Source organism: Xenopus laevis, chromosome 4S (genome assembly GCF_017654675.1).
Source record: "Xenopus laevis strain J_2021 chromosome 4S, Xenopus_laevis_v10.1, whole genome shotgun sequence".
Taxonomy (NCBI): domain Eukaryota; kingdom Metazoa; phylum Chordata; class Amphibia; order Anura; family Pipidae; genus Xenopus; species Xenopus laevis.
The window spans coordinates 54,791,273-54,813,157 of NC_054378.1; positions in this window are offsets into that span (position 1 = coordinate 54,791,273).

A 21,885-nucleotide genomic window follows, 5' to 3' on the forward strand; every position below is an offset into this window, starting at 1 on the left:
TTAAAGCACAGAGGATCAGTGCTGCTCTGGAGTTGAGTTTTTGGCAGAGGTGGGAACCAAACCCACAACCTTTTGGACCAGGTTATCGACCAGAGCCCTACGCTCTACTGACTGAGCTGTTCAGTCAGGCTCTTTAAGAAATTGGCCTTAGATTGGTATTGACTTTATTAGGCAGAAAATGGACTTCCGGCCCTACCGGTCAATGCAGAGGCACAAGGGGACACTGGGTTATTACAGTCATCCGGAAACTTTCCCAAACTGTTGAGTTTCCTGTGGTGTAATGGTTAAAGCTCCTGTTTCTGCACGTTGGGTCCTCAGTTCAAATCCTGGTTGGATGACTTTTCAGGTTTCTTTATGCCTGTACAGAACCCTTTATTGTGTGCAGGCTCGCTGATGCCATTTTCTTCATGCTGCGTTCAAGAGCGACTGCTACTTTGGAGACAGTTAAATCAGCACCCCCACATGGCTGTTCTATGGCACATGCAGCAAATCACCTGGTTTCTTTACCCAAAGGGCCCAGCGTGCGAGTGCCAGGGGTGCATTTCAGGGAAAGGTGCCTTTTCTTCAGGCTACATTAATGAGTAACCAATATTTCACATTTGTTACAGCACCAAAACTTCCTTCGCTAATCAGCTTCTCAAATGCTTAATTTAAAGAAGGTTCATCTGTGCCATCTTCTGCATCTGCATTCAAGAGCGACCTCTACTTTCTTTTTGGCAGAATCGCACCAAAGCTGCCCTCGCTAGTCAGCTTCTCAAATGCTTTTTTTTTTTTTTAAGCTTAGCACAGAACACTGTCCTCATTAAGCAATTTGCCAAGGTCAACTTCAGGCTAATGCTAGGTAGACCCCAAAAAGAGTTCTGTATGGGGAAAAATTACCCAAGTTGATGCAAAGGTAAGTGCAAGGTGCCAGATGGGGAAGCCCGGGCCTGAAGTAGAAGTACAATAACCGGCGTAGCTTAGAAGGACAACCCCAGTTGGAAAAAAGGGGCAGACAACATGGAAGGAGGATGGATGACTTCTGGCATTGCCCTTCCAGCACTCTCAAGAGTTAGTTAATGCAACACGGACCAGAGCTGCTCTGGAGTTGAGTTTTGGCAGAGATGGGAATCGAACCAACAACCTTTGGACCAGATTATCAACCACAGCCCTGTGCTCTACCGACTGAGCTATTCAGGCATGCTCTGTTAGGAATGGGCCTCAGGTTGGTATTGACTTTATTAGGCAGAAGATGGACTTCCAGCCCTGCCGGTCAATTCAGAGGCACAAGGGGAAAATGGCGTTATTACAGTCATCCGGAACCTTCCCCAAAAGGTAGAGTTTCCTCTGGTGTAATGGTTAAATTGCCTTTTTCTGCCCGTGGGGTCCTGAGTTCAAATCCTGGTTGGGTGACTTTTCAGGTTTCTTTATGCCTGTACAGAACCCTTTATTGTGTGCAGGCTCGTCGACGGCATTTTCTTCATGCTGCATTCAAGAGCGACTGCTACTTTGGATACAGTTAAATCGGCACCCCCACATGGCTGTTCTATGGCGCATGCAGCAAATCACCTGGTTTCTTTACCCAAAGGGCCCAGCGTGCTTAGTGCCAAGGGTGCATTTCAGGGAAAGGTGCCTTTCTTCAGGCTACATTAATGAGTAACCAATATTTCACATTTATTACAGCAAGAAAACTTCCTTCGCTAATCAGCTTCTCAAATGCTTAATTTCAAGAAGGTTCATCTGTGCCATCTTCTGCATCTGCATTCAACAGCGACCTCTATTTTCTTTTCAGCAGAATCGTACCAAAGCTGCCCTCGCTAGTTAGCTTCTCAAATGCTTTTTTTTTTTTAAAGCTTGGCACAGAACACTGTCCTCATTAAGCAATTTGCCAAGGTCAACTTCAGGCTAATGCTAGGCAAACCCCAAAAAGAGTTCTGTATGGGGAAAAAATAGCCAAGTTGATGCAAAGGTAAGGGCAAGGTACCAGATGGGGAAGCCCTGGCCTGATGTAGAAGTACATACCGGCGTAGCTTAGAAGGACAACCCCAGTTGGAAAAAGGGGCAGCCAAATGGAAGGTGGATGATGGACTTCTGGCACTTGCCCTTCCATCACTCTCGAGAGTTGGTTAAAGCAAAGCAGACCAGAGCTGCTCTGGAGTCGAGTTTTTGGCAGAGGTGGGAATCGAACCCACAACCTTTTGGACCAGGTTATTGACCAGAGCCCTGCGCTCTACTGACTGAGCTATTCAGGCAGGCTCTATTAGGAATGGGCCTCAGGTTGATGTTGACTTTATTAGGCAGAAGATGGACTTCCAGCCCTGCCGGTCAATGCAGAGGCACAAGGGGACAATGGGTTATTACAGTCATCCGGAACCTTTCACAAAAGGTTGAGTTTCCTGTGGTGTAATGGTTAAAGTGCCTGTTTCTGCCTGTGGGGTCCTGAGTTCAAATCCTGGTTGGGTTACTTTTCAGGTTTCTTTATGCCTGTACAGAACCCTTTATTGTGTGCAGGCTCGCCGACGGCATTTTCAGGTTGGTATTGACTTTATTAGGCAGAAGATGGACTTCCAGCCCTGCTTGTCAATTCAGAGGCACAAGGGGACAATGGGTTATTACAGTCATCCGGAACGTTAGGCAAAAGGTCGAGTTTCCTGTGGTGTAATGGTTAAAGTGCCTGTTTCTGCCCGTGGGGTCCTGAGTTCCAATCCGGGTTGGGTTACTTTTCAGGTTTCTTTATGCCTGTACAGAACCCTTTATTGTGTGCAGGCTCGCCAATGCCATTTTCTTCATGCTGCATGCAAATCACCTGGTTTCTTTACCCAAATGGCCCAGCGTTTGAGTGCCAGGGGTGCATTTCAGGGAAAGGTGCCTTTTCTTCAGGCTACATTAATGAGTAACCAATATTTCACATTTGTTACAGCACCAAAACTTCCTTTGCTAATCAGCTTCTCAAATGCTTAATTTCAAGAAGGTTCATCTGTGCCATCTTCTGCATCTGCATTCAACAGGGACCTCTACTTTCTTTTTGGCAGAATCGCACCAAAGCTGCCCTCGCTAGTCAGCTTCTCAAATGCTTTTTTGTTTTTTTTAAGCTTGGCACAGAACACTGTCCTCATTAAGCAATTTGCCAAGGTCAACTTCTGTATGGGGAAAAAATAGCCAAGTTGATGCAAAGGTAAGGGCAAGGTGCCAGATGGGGAAGCCCTGGCCTGAAGTAGAAATAAATACCGGCGTAGCTTAGAAGGACAACCCCAGTTGGAAAAAGGGGCAGCCAAATGGAAGGAGGATGATGGACTTCTGGCACTTGCCCTTCCATCACTCTCGAGAGTTGGTTAAAGCGCAGCGGCCAGAGCTGGTGCTGCAGCAAATAACCAGGTTTCTTTACCCAAAGGGCCCAGCGTGCGAGTGCCAGGGGTGCATTTCAGGGAAAGGTGCCTTTTCTTCAGGCTACATTAATGAGTATCCAATATTTCACATTTGTTACAGCACCAAAACTTCCTTCGCTAATCAGCTTCTCAAATGCTTAATTTAAAGAAGGTTCATCTGTGCCATCTTCTGCATCTGCATTCAAGAGCGACCTCTACTTTCTTTTTGGCAGAATCGCACCAAAGCTGCCCTCGCTAGTCAGCTTCTCAAATGCTTTTTTTTTTTTTAAGCTTAGCACAGAACACTGTCCTCATTAAGCAATTTGCCAAGGTCAACTTCAGGCTAATGCTAGGTAGACCCCAAAAAGAGTTCTGTATGGGGAAAAATTACCCAAGTTGATGCAAAGGTAAGTGCAAGGTGCCAGATGGGGAAGCCGGGCCTGAAGTAGAAGTACATACCGGGGTAGCTTAGAAGGACAACCCCAGTTGGAAAAAGGGGCAGACAAATGGAAGGAGGATGATGGACTTCAGGCATTTGCCCTTCCAGCACTCTCAAGAGTTAGTTAATGCACACCGGACCAGAGCTGCTCTGGAGTTGAGTTTTTGGCAGAGATGGGAATCGAACCCACAACCTTTTGGACCAGATTATCAACCACAGCCCTGTGCTCTACCGACTGAGCTATTCAGGTATGCTCTGTTAGGAATGGGCCTCAGGTTGGTATTGACTTTATTAGGCAGAAGATGGACTTCCAGCCCTGCCGGTCAATTCAGAGGCACAAGGGGAAAATGGGTTATTACAGTCATCCGGAACCTTCCCCAAAAGGTAGAGTTTCCTCTGGTGTAATGGTTAAATTGCCTTTTTCTGCCCGTGGGGTCCTGAGTTCAAATCCTGGTTGGGTGACTTTTCAGGTTTCTTTATGCCTGTACAGAACCCTTTATTGTGTGCAGGCTCGTCGACGGCATTTTCTTCATGCTGCATTCAAGAGCGACTGCTACTTTGGATACAGTTAAATCGGCACCCCACATGGCTGTTCTATGGCGCATGCAGCAAATCACCTGGTTTCTTTACCCAAAGGGCCCAGCGTGCTAGTGCCAAGGGTGCATTTCAGGGAAAGGTGCCTTTTCTTCAGGCTACATTAATGAGTAACCAATATTTCACATTTATTACAGCAAGAAAACTTCCTTCGCTAATCAGCTTCTCAAATGCTTAATTTCAAGAAGGTTCATCTGTGCCATCTTCTGCATCTGCATTCAACAGCGACCTCTATTTTCTTTTCAGCAGAATCGTACCAAAGCTGCCCTCGCTAGTTAGCTTCTCAAATGCTTTTTTTTTTTAAAGCTTGGCACAGAACACTGTCCTCATTAAGCAATTGCCAAGGTCAACTTCAGGCTAATGCTAGGCAAACCCCAAAAGAGTTCTGTATGGGGAAAAATAGCCAAGTTGATGCAAAGGTAAGGGCAAGGTACCAGATGGGGAAGCCCTGGCCTGATGTAGAAGTACATACCGGCGTAGCTTAGAAGGACAACCCCAGTTGGAAAAAGGGGCAGCCAAATGGAAGGTGGATGATGGACTTCTGGCACTTGCCCTTCCATCACTCTCGAGAGTTGGTTAAAGCACAGCAGACCAGAGCTGCTCTGGAGTTGAGTTTTTGGCAGAGGTGGGAATCGAACCCACAACCTTTTGGACCAGGTTATTGACCAGAGCCCTGCGCTCTACTGACTGAGCTATTCAGGCAGGCTCTAATAGGAATGGGCCTCAGGTTGATGTTGACTTTATTAGGCAGAAGATGGACTTCCAGCCCTGCCGGTCAATGCAGAGGCACAAGGGGACAATGGGTTATTACAGTCATCCGGAACCTTTCACAAAAGGTCGAGTTTCCTGTGGTGTAATGGTTAAAGTGCCTGTTTCTGCCTGTGGGGTCCTGAGTTCAAATCCTGGTTGGGTTACTTTTCAGGTTTCTTTATGCCTGTACAGAACCCTTTATTGTGTGCAGGCTCGCAGACGGCATTTTCAGGTTGGTATTGACTTTATTAGGCAGAAGATGGACTTCCAGCCCTGCTTGTCAATTCAGAGGCACAAGGGGACAATGGGTTATTACAGTCATCCGGAACCTTTGCTAAAAGGTCGAGTTTCCTGTGGTGTAATGGTTAAAGTGCCTGTTTCTGCCCGTGGGGTCCTGAATTCCAATCCGGGTTGGGTTACTTTTCAGGTTTCTTTATGCCTGTACAGAACCCTTTATTGTGTGCAGGCTCGCCAATGCCATTTTCTTCATGCTGCATGCAAATCACCTGGTTTCTTTACCCAAATGGCCCAGCGTTTGAGTGCCAGGGAATTTCAGGGAAAGGTGCCTTTTCTTCAGGCTACATTAATGAGTAACCAATATTTCACATTTGTTACAGCACCAAAACTTCCTTTGCTAATCAGCTTCTCAAATGCTTAATTTCAAGAAGGTTCATCGGTGCCATCTTCTGCATCTGCATTCAACAGCGACCTCTACTTTCTTTTTGGCAGAATCGCACCAAAGCTGCCCTCGCTAGTCAGCTTCTCAAATGCTTTTTTGTTTTTTTTAAGCTTGGCACAGAACACTGTCCTCATTAAGCAATTTGCCAAGGTCAACTTCTGTATGGGGAAAAAATAGCCAAGTTGATGCAAAGGTAAGGGCAAGGTGCCAGATGGGGAAGCCCTGGCCTGAAGTAGAAATAAATACCGGCGTAGCTTAGAAGGACAACCCCAGTTGGAAAAAGGGGCAGCCAAATGGAAGACGGATGATGGACTTCTGGCACTTGCCCTACCAACACTCTCGAGAGTTGGTTAAAGCACAGCGGACCAGAGCTGCTCTGGAGTTGAGTTTTTTGCAGAGGTGGGAATCGAACCCACAACCGTTTGGACCAGGTTATTGACAGTCATCCGGAACCTATTCCAAAAGGTGGCGTTACCTCTGGTGTAATGGTTAAAGCGCCTGTTTCTGCCCGTGGGGTCCTGAGTTCAAATCCTGGTTGGGTGACTTTTTCAGGTTTCTTTATGCCTGTACAGAACCCTTTATTGTGTGCAGGCTTGCCGACGTCATTTTCTTCATGCTGCATGCAAATCACCTTGTTTCTTTACCCAAATGGCCCAGCGTGTGAGTGCCAGGGGTGCATTTCAGGGAAAGGTGCCTTTTCTTCAGGCTACATTAATGAGTATCCAATATTTCACATTTGTTACAGCACCAAAACTTCCTTCGCTAATCAGCTTCTCAAATGCTTAATTTAAAGAAGGTTCATCTGTGCCATCTTCTGCATCTGCATTCAAGAGCGACCTCTACTTTCTTTTTGCCAGAATCGCACCAAAGCTGCCCTCGCTAGTCAGCTTCTCAAATGCTTTTTATTTACTTTTTTAAGCTTGGCACAGAACACTGTCCTCATTTAGCAATTTGCCAAGGTCAACTTCAGGCTGATGCTAGGCAAACCCCAAAAAAAGTTCTGTATGGGGAAAAGATAGACAAGTTGATGGAAAGGTAAGGGCAAGGTACCAGATGATTAAGCCCTGGCCTGAAGTAGAAGTACATACCAGCATAGCTTAGAAGGACAACCCCAGTTGGAAAAAGGGGCAGCCAAATGGAAGGCGGATGATGGACTTCTGGCACTTGCCCTTCCATCACTCTCGAGAGTTGGTTAAAGCGCAGCGGCCAGAGCTGGCGCTGCAGCAAATAACCAGGTTTCTTTACCCAAAGGGCCCAGCGTGCGAGTGCCAGGGGTGCATTTCAGGGAAAGGTGCCTTTTCTTCAGGCTACATTAATGAGTATCCAATATTTCACATTTGTTACAGCACCAAAACTTCCTTCGCTAATCAGCTTCTCAAATGCTTAATTTAAAGAAGGTTCATCTGTGCCATCTTCTGCATCTGCATTCAAGAGCGACCTCTACTTTCTTTTTGGCAGAATCGCACCAAAGCTGCCCTCGCTAGTCAGCTTCTCAAATGCTTTTTTTTTTTTTTAAGCTTAGCACAGAACACTGTCCTCATTAAGCAATTTGCCAAGGTCAACTTCAGGCTAATGCTAGGTAGACCCCAAAAAGAGTTCTGTATGGGGAAAAATTACCCAAGTTGATGCAAAGGTAAGTGCAAGGTGCCAGATGGGGAAGCCCGGGCCTGAAGTAGAAGTACATACCGGCGTAGCTTAGAAGGACAACCCCAGTTGGAAAAAGGGGCAGACAAATGGAAGGAGGATGATGGACTTCTGGCATTTGCCCTTCCAGCACTCTCGAGAGTTAGTTAATGCACACAGGACCAGAGCTGCTCTGGAGTTGAGTTTTTGGCAGAGATGGGAATCGAACCCACAACCTTTTGGACCAGATTATCAACCACAGCCCTGTGCTCTACCGACTGAGCTATTCAGGCATGCTCTGCTAGGAATGGGCCTCAGGTTGGTATTGACTTTATTAGGCAGAAGATGGACTTCCAGCCCTGCCGGTCAATTCAGAGGCACAAGGGGAAAATGGGTTATTACAGTCATCCGGAACCTTCCCCAAAAGGTAGAGTTTCCTCTGGTGTAATGGTTAAATTGCCTTTTTCTGCCCGTGGGGTTCTGAGTTCAAATCCTGGTTGGGTGACTTTTCAGGTTTCTTTATGCCTGTACAGAACCCTTTATTGTGTGCAGGCTCGTCGACGGCATTTTCTTCATGCTGCATTCAAGAGCGACTGCTACTTTGGATACAGTTAAATCGGCACCCCCACATGGCTGTTCTATGGCGCATGCAGCAAATCACCTGGTTTCTTTACCCAAAGGGCCCAGCGTGCTAGTGCCAAGGGTGCATTTCAGGGAAAGGTGCCTTTTCTTCAGGCTACATTAATGAGTAACCAATATTTCACATTTATTACAGCAAGAAAACTTCCTTCGCTAATCAGCTTCTCAAATGCTTAATTTCAAGAAGGTTCATCTGTGCCATCTTCTGCATCTGCATTCAACAGCGACCTCTATTTTCTTTTCAGCAGAATCGTACCAAAGCTGCCCTCGCTCGTTAACTTCTCAAATGCTTTTTTTTTTTTAAAGCTTGGCACAGAACACTGTCCTCATTAAGCAATTTGCCAAGGTCAACTTCAGGCTAATGCTAGGCAAACCCCAAAAAGAGTTCTGTATGGGGAAAAAATAGCCAAGTTGATGCAAAGGTAAGGGCAAGGTACCAGATGGGGAAGCCCTGGCCTGATGTAGAAGTACATACCGGCGTAGCTTAGAAGGACAACCCCAGTTGGAAAAAGGGGCAGCCAAATGGAAGGTGGATGATGGACTTCTGGCACTTGCCCTTCCATCACTCTCGAGAGTTGGTTAAAGCACAGCAGACCAGAGCTGCTCTGGAGTTGAGTTTTTGGCAGAGGTGGGAATCGAACCCAAAACCTTTTGGACCAGGTTATTGACCAGAGCCCTGCGCTCTACTGACTGAGCTATTCAGGCAGGCTCTATTAGGAATGGGCCTCAGGTTGATGTTGACTTTATTAGGCAGAAGATGGACTTCCAGCCCTGCCGGTCAATGCAGAGGCACAAGGGGACAATGGGTTATTACAGTCATCCGGAACCTAACGCAAAAGGTCGAGTTTCCTGTGGTGTAATGGTTAAAGTGCCTGTTTCTGCCTGTGGGGTCCTGAGTTCAAATCCTGGTTGGGTTACTTTTCAGGTTTCTTTATGCCTGTACAGAACCCTTTATTGTGTGCAGGCTCGCCAATGCCATTTTCTTCATGATGCATGCAAATCACCTGGTTTCTTTACCCAAATGGCCCAGCGTGTGAGTGCCAGGGGTGCATTTCAGGGAAAGGTGCCTTTTCTTCAGGCTACATTAATGAGTAAACAATATTTCACATTTGTTACAGCACCAAAACTTCCTTCGCTAATCAGCTTCTCAAATGCTTAATTTAAAGAAGGTTCATCTGTGCCATCTTCTGCATCTGCATTCAAGAGCGACCTCTACTTTCTTTTTGGCAGAATCGCACCAAAGCTGCCCTCGCTAGTCAGCTTCTCAAATGCTTTTTTTTCTTTTTTTTTTAAGCTTGGCACAGAACACTGTCCTCATTAAGCAATTTGCCAAGGTCAACTTCAGGCTAATGCTAGGCAAACCCCAAAAAGAGTTCTGTATGGGGAAAAATTACCCAAGTTGATGCAAAGGTAAGTGCAAGGTGCCAGATGGGGAAGCCCTGGCCTGAAGTAGAAGTACATACCGGCGTAGCTTAGAAGGACAACCCCAGTTGGAAAAAGGGGCAGCCAAATGGAAGGCGGATGATGGACTTCTGGCACTTGCCCTTCCATCACTCTCGAGAGTTGGTTAAAGCACAGCAGACCAGAGCTGCTCTGGAGTTGAGTTTTTGGCAGAGGTGGGAATCAAACCCACAACCTTTTGGACCAGGTTATCGACCACAGCCCTGCGCTCTACCGACTGAGCTATTCAGGCAGGCTCTATTAGGAAAGGGCCTCAGGTTGGTATTGACTTTATTAGGCAGAAGATGGACTTCCAACCCTGCCGGTCAATGCAGAGGCACAAGGGGACAATGGGTTATTATAGTCATGCAGAACCTTTCCCTAAAGGTCGAGTTTCCTGTGGTGTATTGGTTAAAGTGCCTGTTTCTGCCCGTGGGGTCCTGAGTTCAAATCCTGGTTGGGTGACTTTTCAGGTTTCTTTATGCCAGTACAGAACCCTTTATTGTGTGCAGGCTCGCCAATGCCATTTTCTTTATGCTGCATGCAAATCACCTGGTTTCTTTACACAAATGGCCCAGCGTGTGAGTGCCAGGGGTGCATTTCAGGGAAAGGTGCCTTTTCTTCAGGCTACATTAATGAGTAACCAATATTTCACATTTGTTACAGCACCAAAACTTCCTTCGCTAATCAGCTTCTCAAATGCTTAATTTAAAGAAGGTTCATCTGTGCCATCTTCTGCATCTGCATTCAAGAGCGACCTCTACTTTCTTTTTGGCAGAATCGCACCAAAGCTGCCCTCGCTAGTCAGCTTCTCAAATGCTTTTGTTTTTTTGTAAGCTTGGCACAGAACACTGTCCTCATTACGCAATTTGCCAAGGTCAACTTCAGGCTAATGCTAGGCAAACCCCAAAAAGAGTTCTGTATGGGGAAAAATTACCCAAGTTGATGCAAAGGTAAGTGCAAGGTGCCAGATGGGGAAGCCCTGGCCTGAAGTAGAAGTACATACCAGCGTAGCTTAGAAGGACAACCCCAGTTGGAAAAAGGGGCAGCCACATGGAAGGCGGATGATAGACTTCTGGCATTTGCCCTTCCATCACTCTTGAGAGTTGGTTAATGCACACCAGACCAGAGGTGCTCTGGAGTTGAATTTTTGGCAGAGGTGGGAATCGAACCCACAACCTTTTGGACGAGGTTATTGACCAGAGCCCTGTGCTCTACTGACTGAGCTATTCAGGCAGGCTCTATTAGGAAAGGGCTTCAGGTTTGTATTGACTTTATTAGGCAGAAGATGGACTTCCAGCCCTGCCGGTCAATTAAGAGGCACAAGGGGACAATGGGTTATTACAGTCATCCGGAACCTTCCCCAAAATGTTGAGTTTCCTCTGGTGTAATGGTTAAAGTGCCTGTTTCTGCCCGTGGGGTCCTGAGTTCAAATCCTGGTTGGGTGACTTTTTCAGGTTTCTTTATGCCTGTACAGAACCCTTTATTGTGTGCACGCTCGCCGACGGCATTTTCTTAAAGGTTAAATCAGCACACCTTGATTAATGCACACTGGACCAGAGCTGCTCTGGAGTTGAGTTTTTGGCAGAGGTGGGAATTGAACCCACAACCTTTTGGACAAGGTTATCGAGTCCGGATGATGGACTTCTGGCATTGACCAGAGCCCTGCGCTCTACAGACTGAGCTATTCAAGCAGGCTCTATTAGGAAAGGGCTTCAGGTTGGTATTGACTTTATTAGGCAGAAGATGGACTTCCAGCCCTGCCGGTCAATTAAGAGGCACAAGGGGACAATGGGTTATTACAGTCATCCGGAACCTTCCCCAAAAGGTCGAGTTTCCACTGGTGTAATGGTTAAAGCGCCTGTTTCTGCCCGTGGGGTCCTGAGTTCAAATCCTGGTTGGGTGACTTTTTCAGGTTTCTTTATGCCTGTACAGAACCCTTTATTGTGTGCAGGCTCGCCGACGGCATTTTCTTCATGCTGCATTCAAGAGCGACTGCTACTTTGGAGACAGTTAAATCAGCACCCCCACATGGCTGTTCTATGGCGCATGCAGCAAATCACCTGGTTTCTTTACCCAAAGGGCCCAGCGTGCTAGTGCCAGGGGTGCATTTCAGGGAAAGGTGCCTTTTCTTCAGGCTACATTAATGAGTAACCAATATTTCACATTTATTACAGCAAGAAAACTTCCTTCGCTAATCAGCTTCTCAAATGCTTAATTTCAAGAAGGTTCATCTGTGCCATTTTCTGCATCTGCATTCAACAGCGACCTCTATTTTCTTTTCGGTAGAATCGTACCAAAGCTGCCCTCGCTAGTCAGCTTCTCAAATGCTTTTTTTTTTTTTTTTTTTTAAGCTTGGCACAGAACACTGTCCTCATTAAGCAATTTGCCAAGGTCAACTTCAGGCTAATGCTAGGCAAACCCCAAAAAGAGTTCTGTATGGGGAAAAATTACCCAAGTTGATGTAAAGGTAAGTGCAAGGTGCCAGATAGGGAAGCCATGGCCTGAAGTAGAAGTACATACCGGCGTAGCTTAGAAGGACAACCCCAGTTGGAAAAAGGGGCAGACAAATGGAAGGCGGATGATGGACTTCTGGCATTTGCCCTTCCAGCACTCTCGAGAGTTGGTTAATGCACACCGGACCAGAGCTGCTCTGGAGTTGAGTTTTTGGCAGAGGTGGGAATCAAACCCACAACCTTTTGGACCAGGTTATCGACCAGAGCCCTGTGCTCTACCGACTGAGCTATTCAGGCAGGCTCTCTTAGTAAAAGGGCCTCCGGTTGGTATTGACTTTATTAGGCAGAAGATGGACTTCCAACCCAGCCGGTCAATGCAGAGGCACAAGGGGACAATGGGTTATTACAGTCATGCGGAACTTTTCCCAAAATGTTGAGTTTCCTCTGGTGTAATGGTTAAAGCGCCTGTTTCTGCCCGTTGGGTCCTGAGTTCAAATCCTGGTTGGGTTACTTTTCAGGTTTCTTTATGCCTGTACAGAACCCTTTATTGTGTGCAGGCTCGCCAATGCCATTTTCTTCATGCTGCATGCAAATCACCTGGTTTCTTTACCCAAATGGCCCAGCGTGTGAGTGCCAGGGGTGCATTTCAGGGAAAGGTGCCTTTTCTTCAGGCTACATTAATGAGTAACCAATATTTCACATTTGTTACAGCACCAAAACTTCCTTCGCTAATCAGCTTCTCAAATGCTTAATTTCAAGAAGGCTCATCTATGCCATTTTCTGCATCTGCATTCAACAGTGACCTCTATTTTCTTTTCGGTAGAATCGTACCAAAGCTGCCCTCGCTAGTCAGCTTCTCAAATGCTGTTTTTTTTTTTTTTTATGCTTGGCACAGAACACTGTCCTCATTAAGCAATTTGCCAAGGTCAACTTCAGGCTAATGCTAGGCAAACCCCAAAAAGAGTTCTGTATGGGGAAAAATTACCCAAGTTGATGCAAAGGTAAGTGCAAGGTGCCAGATGGGGAAGCCCTGGCCTGAAGTAGAAGTACATACTGGTGTAGCTTAGAAGGACAACCCCAGTTTGGAAAAGGGGCAGCCAAATGGAAGGCGGATGATGGACTTCTGCCATTTGCCCTTCCAGCACTCTCGAGAGTTGGTTAATGCACACCGGACCAGAGCTGCTCTGGAGGTGAGTTTTTGGCAGAGGTGGGAATCGAACCCACAACCTTTTGGACCAGGTTATTGACCAGAGCCCTGTGCTCTACCGACTGAGCTATTCAGGCAGGCTCTTTTAGGAAAGGGCCTCAGGTTGGCATTGACTTTATTAGGCAGAAGATGGACTTCCAGCCCTGCCGGTCAATGCAGAGGCACAAGGGGAGAATGGGTTATTACAGTCATCCGGAACCTTTCCCAAAAGGTTGAGTTTCCTGTGGTGTAATGGTTAACGTGCCTGTTTCTGCCTGTGGGGTCCTGAGTTCAAATTCTTGTTGGGTTACTTTTCAGGTTTCTTTATGCCTGTACAGAACCCTTTATTGTGTGCAGGCTCGCCGACGGCATTTTCAGGTTGGTATTGACTTTATTAGGCAGAAGATGGACTTCCAGCCCTGCCGGTCAATGCAGAGGCACAAGGGGAGAATGGGTTATTACAGTCATCCGGAACCGTCCCCAAAATGTAGAGTTTCCTCTGGTGTAATGGGTAAAGCGCCTGTTTCTGCCCGTGGGGTCTTGAGTTCAAATCCTGGTTGGGTGACTTTTCAGGTTTCTTTATGCCTGTACAGAACCCTTTATTGTTTGCAGGCTCCCCGACGGCATTTTCTTCATGCTGCATTCAAGAGCGACTGCTACTTTGCAGACAGTTAAATCAGCACCCCCACATAGCTGTTCTATGGCGAATGCAGCAAATCACCTGGTTTCTTTACTTAAAGGGCCCAGCGTGCTAGTGCCAGGGGTGCATTTCAGGGAAAGTTGCATTTTCTTCATGCAACATTAATGAGTAACCAATATTTCACATTTGTTACAGCATCAAAACTTCCTTCGCTAATCAGCTTCTCAAATGCTTAATTTCAAGAAGGTTCATCTGTGCCATCTTCTGCATCTGCATTCAAGAGCGACCTCTACTTTCTTTTTGGCAGAATCGCACCAAAGCTGCCCTCGCTAGTCAGCTTGTCAAATGCTTTTTTTTTTTTTTTTTTTTTTAAGCTTGGCACAGAACACTGTCCTCATTAAGCAATTTGCCAAGGTCAACTTCAGGCTGAAGCTAGGCAAACCCCAAAAAGAGTTCTGTATGGGGAGAAAACTAGCCAAGTTGATGCAAAAGTAAGGGCAAGGTCCCAGATGGGGAAGCCCAGGCCTGAAGTAGAAGTACATACCGGCGTAGCTTAGAAGGACAACCCCAGTTGGAAAAAGGGGCAGCCAAATGGAAGGCGGATGATGGACTTCTGGAACTTGCCCTTCCATCATGCTCGAGAGTTGGTTAAAGCACAGTGGACCAGAGCTGCTCTGGAGTTGCGTTTTTGGCAGAGGTGGGAATTGAACCCACAACCTTTTGGACTAGGTTATCGACCAGAGCCATGTGCTCTACCGACTGAGCTATTCAGGCAGGCTCTATTAGGAATGGGCCTCAGGTTGGTATTGACTTTATTAGGCAGAAGATGGACTTCCAACCCTGCCGGTCAATTCAGAGGCACAAGGGGACAATGAGTTATTACAGTCATCCGGACCCTTCCCCAAAAGGTCGAGTTTCCTGTGGTGCAATGGTGAAAGCACCTGTTTCTGCCCGTGGCGTCCTGAGTTCAAATCCTGGTTGCGTGACTTTTCAGGTTTCTTTATGCCTGTACAGAACCCTTTATTGTGTGCAGGCTCGCCAATGCCATTTTCTTCATGCTGCATGCAAATCACCTGGTTTCTTTACCCAAATGGCCCAGCGTGTGAGTGCCAGGGGTGCATTTCAGGGAAAGGTGCCTTTTCTTCAGGCTACATTAATGAGTAACCAATATTTCACATTTGTTACAGCACCAAAACTTCCTTCGCTAATCAGCTTCTCAAATGCTTAATTTAAAGAAGTTCATCTGTGCCATCTTCTGCATCTGCATTCAAGAGCGACCTCTACTTTCTTTTTGGCAGAATCGCACCAAAGCTGCCCTCGCTAGTCAGCTTCTCAAATGCTTTTTTTGTTTTGTTTTTTAATCTTGGCACAGAACACTGTCCTCATTAAGCAATTTGCCAAGGTCAACTTCAGGCTAATGCTAGGAAAACCCCAAAAGAGTTCTGTATGGGGAAAAATTACCCAAGTTGATGTAAAGGTAAGTGCAAGGTGCCAGATGGGGAAGCCCTGGCCTGAAGTAGAAGTACATACCGGTGTAGCTTAGAAGTACAACCCCAGTTGGAAAAAGGGGCAGCCAAATGGAAGGCGGATGATGGACTTCTGCCATATGCCCTTCCAGCACTCTCGAGAGTTAGTTAAAGCACAGCGGACCAGAGCTGCTCTGGAGTTGAGTTTTTGGCAGAGGTGGGAATCGAACCCACAGCCTTTTGGACCAGGTTATCGACCAGAGCCCTGCGTTCTACCGACTGAGCTATTCAGGCAGCCTTTATTAGGAAAGGGCCTCAGGTTGATATTGACTTTATTAGGCAGAAGATGGACATCCAACCCTGCCGGTCAATGCAGAGGCACAAGGGGACAATGGGTTATTACAGTCATCCGGAACCTTTCCCAAAAGGTCGCGTTTCCTGTGGTGTATTGGTTAAAGTGCCTGTTTTGGCCCATGGGGTCCGGAGTTCAAATCCTGTTTGGGTTACTTTTCAGGTTTCTTTATGCCTGTACAGAACCCTTTATTGTGTGCAAGCTCGCTGACGGCATTTTCTTCATGCTGCATTCAAGAGCGACTGCTACTTTGGAGACAGTTAAATCAGCACCCCCACATGGCTGTTCTATGGCGCATGCAGCAAATCACCTGGTTTCTTTACCCAAAGGGCCCAGCGTGCTAGTGCCAGGGGTGCATTTCAGGGAAAGGTGCCTTTTCTTCAGGCTACATTAATGAGTAACCAATATTTCACATTTATTACAGCAAGAAAACTTCCTTCGCTAATCAGCTTCTCAAATGCTTAATTTCAAGAAGGTTCATCTGTGCCATTTTCTGCATCTGCATTCAACAGCGACCTCTATTTTCTTTTCGGTAGAATCGTACCAAAGCTGCCCTCATTAGTCAGCTTCTCAAATGCTTTTTTTTTGTTTGTTTTTTAAGCTTGGCACAGAACACTGTCCTCATTAAGCAATTTGCCAAGGTCAGCTTCAGGCTAATGCTAGGCAAACCCCAAAAAGAGTTCTGTATGGGGAAAAATTACCCAAGTTGATGTAAAGGTAAGTGCAAGGTGCCAGATGGGGAAGCACTAGCCTGAAGTAGAAGTACATACCGGCGTAGCTTAGAAGGACAACCCCAGTTGGAAAAAGGGGCGGCCAAATGGAAGGCAGATGATGGACTTCTGGCACTTGACCTTCCATCACTCTCAAGAGTTGATTAAGGCACAGCGGACCAGAGCTGCTCTGGAGTTGAGTTTTTGGCAGAGGTGGGAATCGAACCCACAACCTTTTGGACCAGGTTATCAACCAGAGCCCTGTGCTCTACGGACTGAGCTATTCAGGCAGGCTCTATTAGGAGTGGGCCTCAGGTTGGTATTGACTTTATTAGGCAGAAGATGGACTTCCAGCCCTGCCGGTCTATTCAGAGGCACAAGGGGACAATGGGTTATAACAGTCATCTGGAACCTTCCCCAAAAGGTAGAGTTTCCTCTGGTGTAATGGTTAAAGCGCCTGTTTCTGCCCGTGGGGTCCTGAGTTCAAATCCTGGTTGGGTGACTTTCAGGTTTGTTTATGCCTGTACAGAACCCTTTATTGTGTGCAGGCTCGCCGACGGCATTTTCTTCATGCTGCATTCAAGAGCGACTGCTACTTTGGAGACAGTTAAATCAGCACCCCCACATGGCTGTTCTATGGCGCATGCAGCAAATCACCTGGTTTCTTTACCCAAAGGGCCCAGCGTGCTAGTGCCAAGGGTGCATTTCAGGGAAAGGTGCCTTTTCTTCAGGCTACATTAATGAGTAACCAATATTTCACATTTATTACAGCAAGAAAACTTCCTTCGCTAATCAGCTTCTCAAATGCTTAATTTCAAGAAGGTTCATCTGTGCCATCTTCTGCATCTGCATTCAACAGCGACCTCTATTTTCTTTTCAGCAGAATCGTACCAAAGCTGCCCTCGCTCGTTAACTTCTCAAATGCTTTTTTTTTTTTAAAGCTTGGCACAGAACACTGTCCTCATTAAGCAATTTGCCAAGGTCAACTTCAGGCTAATGCTAGGCAACCCCAAAAAGAGTTCTGTATGGGGAAAAATAGCCAAGTTGATGCAAAGGTAAGGGCAAGGTACCAGATGGGGAAGCCCTGGCCTGATGTAGAAGTACATACCGGCGTAGCTTAGAAGGACAACCCCAGTTGGAAAAAGGGGCAGCCAAATGGAAGGTGGATGATGGACTTCTGGCACTTGCCCTTCCATCACTCTCGAGAGTTGGTTAAAGCACAGCAGACCAGAGCTGCTCTGGAGTTGAGTTTTTGGCAGAGGTGGGAATCGAACCCAAACCTTTTGGACCAGGTTATTGACCAGAGCCCTGCGCTCTACCGACTGAGCTATTCAGGCAGGCTCTATTAGGAAATGGGCCTCAGGTTGATGTTGACTTTATTAGGCAGAAGATGGACTTCCAGCCCTGCCGGTCAATGCAGAGGCACAAGGGGACAATGGGTTATTACAGTCATCCGGAACCTAACGCAAAAAGTCGAGTTTCCTGTGGTGTAATGGTTAAAGTGCCTGTTTCTGCCTGTGGGGTCCTGAGTTCAAATCCTGGTTGGGTTACTTTTCAGGTTTCTTTATGCCTGTACAGAACCCTTTATTGTGTGCAGGCTCGCCAATGCCATTTTCTTCATGATGCATGCAAATCACCTGGTTTCTTTACCCAAATGGCCCAGCGTGTGAGTGCCAGGGGTGCATTTCAGGGAAAGGTGCCTTTTCTTCAGGCTACATTAATGAGTAAACAATATTTCACATTTGTTACAGCACCAAAACTTCCTTCGCTAATCAGCTTCTCAAATGCTTAATTTAAAGAAGTTCATCTGTGCCATCTTCTGCATCTGCATTCAAGAGCGACCTCTACTTTCTTTTTGGCAGAATCGCACCAAAGCTGCCCTCGCTAGTCAGCTTCTCAAATGCTTTTTTTTCTTTTTTTTTTAAGCTTGGCACAGAACACTGTCCTCATTAAGCAATTTGCCAAGGTCAACTTCAGGCTAATGCTAGGCAAACCCAAAAAGAGTTCTGTATGGGGAAAAATTACCCAAGTTGATGCAAAGGTAAGTGCAAGGTGCCAGATGGGGAAGCCCTGGCCTGAAGTAGAAGTACATACCGGCGTAGCTTAGAAGGACAACCCCAGTTGGAAAAAGGGGCAGCCAAATGGAAGGCGGATGATGGACTTCTGGCACTTGCCCTTCCATCACTCTCGAGAGTTGGTTAAAGCACAGCGGACCAGAGCTGCTCTGGAGTTGAGTTTTTGGCAGAGGTGGGAATCAAACCCACAACCTTTTGGACCAGGTTATCGACCACAGCCCTGCGCTCTACCGACTGAGCTATTCAGGCAGGCTCTATTAGGAAAGGGCCTCAGGTTGGTATTGACTTTATTAGGCAGAAGATGGACTTCCAACCCTGCCGGTCAATGCAGAGGCACAAGGGGACAATGGGTTATTATAGTCATGCAGAACCTTTCCCTAAAGGTCGAGTTTCCTGTGGTGTATTGGTTAAAGTGCCTGTTTCTGCCCGTGGGGTCCTGAGTTCAAATCCTGGTTGGGTGACTTTTCAGGTTTCTTTATGCCAGTACAGAACCCTTTATTGTGTGCAGGCTCGCCAATGCCATTTTCTTTATGCTGCATGCAAATCACCTGGTTTCTTTACACAAATGGCCCAGCGTGTGAGTGCCAGGGGTGCATTTCAGGGAAAGGTGCCTTTTCTTCAGGCTACATTAATGAGTAACCAATATTTCACATTTGTTACAGCACCAAAACTTCCTTCGCTAATCAGCTTCTCAAATGCTTAATTTAAAGAAGGTTCATCTGTGCCATCTTCTGCATCTGCATTCAAGAGCGACCTCTACTTTCTTTTTGGCAGAATCGCACCAAAGCTGCCCTCGCTAGTCAGCTTCTCAATGCTTTTGTTTTTTTTGTAAGCTTGGCACAGAACACTGTCCTCATTACGCAATTTGCCAAGGTCAACTTCAGGCTAATGCTAGGCAAACCCCAAAAAGAGTTCTGTATGGGGAAAAATTACCCAAGTTGATGCAAAGGTAAGTGCAAGGTGCCAGATGGGGAAGCCCTGGCCTGAAGTAGAAGTACATTACCAGCGTAGCTTAGAAGGACAACCCCAGTTGGAAAAAGGGGCAGCCACATGGAAGGCGGATGATAGACTTCTGGCATTTGCCCTTCCATCACTCTTGAGAGTTGGTTAATGCACACCAGACCAGAGGTGCTCTGGAGTTGAATTTTTGGCAGAGGTGGGAATCGAACCCACAACCTTTTGGACGAGGTTATTGACCAGAGCCCTGTGCTCTACTGACTGAGCTATTCAGGCAGGCTCTATTAGGAAAGGGCTTCAGGTTTGTATTGACTTTATTAGGCAGAAGATGGACTTCCAGCCCTGCCGGTCAATTAAGAGGCACAAGGGGACAATGGGGTTATTACAGTCATCCGGAACCTTCCCCAAAATGTTGAGTTTCCTCTGGGGTCCTGAGTTCAAATCCTGGTTGGGTGACTTTTTCAGGTTTCTTTATGCCTGTACAGAACCCTTTATTGTGTGCACGCTCGCCGACGGCATTTTCTTAAAGGTTAAATCAGCACACCCTTGATTAATGCACACTGGACCAGAGCTGCTCTGGAGTTGAGTTTTTGGCAGAGGTGGGAATTGAACCCACAACCTTTTGGACAAGGTTATCGAGTCCGGATGAGGACTTCTGGCATTGACCAGAGCCCTGCGCTCTACAGACTGAGCTATTCAAGGCAGGCTCTTATTAGGAAAGGGCTTCAGGTTGGTATTGACTTTATTAGGCAGAAGATGGACTTCCAGCCCTGCCGGTCAATTAAGAGGCACAAGGGGACAATGGGTTATTACAGTCATCCGGAACCTTCCCCAAAAGGTCGAGTTTCCACTGGTGTAATGGTTAAAGCGCCTGTTTCTGCCCGTGGGGTCCCTGAGTTCAAATCCTGGTTGGGTGACTTTTCAGGTTTCTTTATGGCCTGTACAGAACCCTTTAATTGTGTGCAGGCCTCGCCGACGGCATTTTCTTCATGCTGCATTCAAGAGCGACTGCTACTTTGGAGACAGTTAAATCAGCACCCCCACATGGCTGTTCTATGGCGGCATGCAGCAAATCACCTGGTTTCTTTACCCAAAGGGCCCAGCGTGCTAGTGCCAGGGGTGCATTTCAAGGGAAAGGTGCCTTTTCTTCAGGCTACATTAATGAGTAACCAATATTTCACATTTATTACAGCAAGAAAACTTCCTTCGCTAATCAGCTTCTCAAATGCTTAATTTCAAGAAGGTTCATCTGTGCCATTTTCTGCATCTGCATTCAACAGCGACCTCTATTTTCTTTTCGGTAGAATCGTACCAAAGCTGCCCTCGCTAGTCAGCTTCTCAAATGCTTTTTTTTTTTTTTTTTTTAAGCTTGGCACAGAACACTGTCCTCATTAAGCAATTTGCCAAGGTCAACTTCAGGCTAATGCTAGGCAAACCCCAAAAAGAGTTCTGTATGGGGAAAAATTACCCAAGTTGATGTAAAGGTAAGTGCAAGGTGCCAGATAGGGAAGCCATGGCCTGAAGTAGAAGTACATACCGGCGTAGCTTAGAAGGACAACCCCAGTTGGAAAAAGGGGCAGACAAATGGAAGGCGGATGATGGACTTCTGGCATTTGCCCTTCCAGCACTCTCGAGAGTTGGTTAATGCACACCGGACCAGAGCTGCTCTGGAGTTGAGTTTTTGGCAGAGGTGGGAATCAACCCACAACCTTTTGGACCAGGTTATCGACCAGAGCCCTGTGCTCTACCGACTGAGCTATTCAGGCAGGCTCTCTTAGTAAAGGGCCTCCGGTTGGTATTGACTTTATTAGGCAGAAGATGGACTTCCAACCCAGCCGGTCAATGCAGAGGCACAAGGGGACAATGGGTTATTACAGTCATGCGGAACTTTTCCCAAAATGTTGAGTTTCCTCTGGTGTAATGGTTAAAGCGCCTGTTTCTGCCCGTTGGGTCCTGAGTTCAAATCCTGGTTGGGTACTTTTCAGGTTTCTTTATGCCTGTACAGAACCCTTTATTGTGTGCAGGCTCGCCAATGCCATTTTCTTCATGCTGCATGCAAATCACCTGGTTTCTTTACCCAAATGGCCAGCGTGTGAGTGCCAGGGGTGCATTTCAGGGAAAGGTGCCTTTTCTTCAGGCTACATTAATGAGTAACCAATATTTCACATTTGTTACAGCACCAAAACTTCCTTCGCTAATCAGCTTCTCAAATGCTTAATTTCAAGAAGGCTCATCTATGCCATTTTCTGCATCTGCATTCAACAGTGACCTCTATTTTCTTTTCGGTAGAATCGTACCAAAGCTGCCCTCGCTAGTCAGCTTCTCAAATGCTGTTTTTTTTTTTTTTATGCTTGGCACAGAACACTGTCCTCATTAAGCAATTTGCCAAGGTCAACTTCAGGCTAATGCTAGGCAAACCCCAAAAAGAGTTCTGTATGGGGGAAAAATTACCCAAGTTGATGCAAAGGTAAGTGCAAGGTGCCAGATGGGGAAGCCCTGGCCTGAAGTAGAAGTACATACCGGCGTAGCTTAGAA